This window comes from Buceros rhinoceros, unplaced genomic scaffold (genome assembly GCF_000710305.1).
Source record: "Buceros rhinoceros silvestris isolate BGI_N320 unplaced genomic scaffold, ASM71030v1 scaffold9637, whole genome shotgun sequence".
Lineage (NCBI taxonomy): Eukaryota > Metazoa > Chordata > Aves > Bucerotiformes > Bucerotidae > Buceros > Buceros rhinoceros.
In genome coordinates, this window is record NW_010421573.1 from 34,904 (window position 1) to 36,849 (window position 1,946).

Sequence of the window (1,946 nt, forward strand, 5' to 3'; positions counted from 1 at the left end):
GGGTAATAAAAAAACATCGTGGGGAAAGAATCCTATAGGATAGCACATAATTAAGCAGCAGTTTCACGTGAGCCTGGTACAGAACAGCTCAGACCTCCTCCTAAAACAGAGCTGAAAAAAGTAGACCTAGGGCATTGCCTCTTGGGCGAAGACCCTTTCAGGCAGCAGGCTGTCTTCACAGCTCCTCTTCCCATCTTTCTAAAGAGATTCTTTCACTCAAGCACGCGCACACAGGTATTTTCTGCCCTTCTCTTCCCGAAGGGCACGCACAAGGGCGGGCAGCATTAGCATTTCTAATCCAAATGGAAATCAAGGCCACTGCCTCAGAGCTCCACCGGAGGGAGAGGAGACAGATGCAGAAGGAAATAAAACCAGCTGAAAGCGGCTGGAAATGCCTCCTTGCCGTGCCAGCTGGGGAGCAGCGGACTGAGACGCCTGACGCAGCTAAGGCTCTTCCTAAGACAAGGCGCGCTGCTGGATCTCCCAGCTGCACGCAGCAGGCTCCCAGTTAAAACCAGTTCCTCAGGTAAGAGGCTTGAATTCTCCTGCCCCTGCAGCTAGTTATCAATGGCCCGTTTCTGGCTGGGTCAGGACCTTTCTGCAGTTCAACCAGTTCTTTCACACTTGGTATCTCCATCCCTTTTTAGGTACCTCTCCACCAGCATCACTCCTCCCTTCAAGGAGGAGGAGTGAACCGCAAGTTCACACACGACCTGAGGCAGTTTTGCCCTTACGGAGCCTGCTCCGTATACCGCAGTGTGGCAAAATACAAACTGAGGACAAACGGGCAAAACAAGTTTAAGGAGAAAACCGCGCCTTTGGAAGTATCACCTCCTCTAAGCCCTCTCAAAAGGCAGTTTCACTCTATGGAAAGACAACCGCGCCCTAACAAGATTAAAAGGTTACAGGGCTTGATCCCAAATTTCTCTGGTAATACTGCACGGTCTGCGCTGTACGTGAAATGGGCGACCCCTGTGGAGTCATCAGGATCTGGACTGCTTACAACATCCTCCTCTCATCATTTTGGTAGCTTCCCATTTGCGTTTAGGTTTTGGGTAAAAGCCTAAATCTCCATAAGCGGGGGGGACTCCCGCTGCTGCCCAGCAAGCTGTTAAACAAGCACAGCACAGCAGTAAATACCTGGAAGAGCCCGGACATCCATCCGCGAGGGGGACACCCCATGCCCCCACTGTCCGATTCTCTGCCATTGACTGCGATTTCAACACGTACAAGGGAAAGAACCAGGACTCCCCCTTTTTGAAGCAGCCCGACATTCCCCGATCAGCAGAGGATGCACTCGCCGGGGCAGGAGAGCTCGCTCAGAGCTCACTCGGGAGAGACTCGCTCAGACACACCTGCGAAGGCAGGTGAACTGAGCTGCTCGGGGCTGCGTACCCGTGCCCGCACCCCGAGCTGCTCCTCCTTTGCAGCCCGTCCAGGCTGGCCCGGTGCTGGCTCCGTATCCAGCTGGTGAGCTTAGTTCCAAGGGATCAACAGTGCAGCAAACCCTAAACGCTGCGACTGACTTCTGTTTGCAGACAAAACCTCTGGCGTGGGAAAGCTGGAGATCAGGAACCTGAGGATTATTTGGCTTTCTCGGTTTGAAATGACTGTGGCAGACAGAAGCAAAAATACGGTTGCAAGGCTTGGTTTTCAGTTAAAAATTAATTTATTGGTAGGTTTTGCGAGTGTTTAACTGGACTAATCAAGAAGCAGCATTCCATTATCCCAGAACAATTATTCCTGTGCCTAAGCGTATGAAGGCAGGGAAAATCAAAAGGGAATCAAGGGGAAAGTCCTGCCTGGCGGCACTGACCGGGCTGCACGCGCACGTCAAGTCTCTCGCGTACTTCCAGTTCTAGAAACCGCTTTGTTACAGGAAATTACAGCCTCTTCAGCACACCGCGGTACTTTTTAACCCTATTCTATCATTCTCTAATCATATT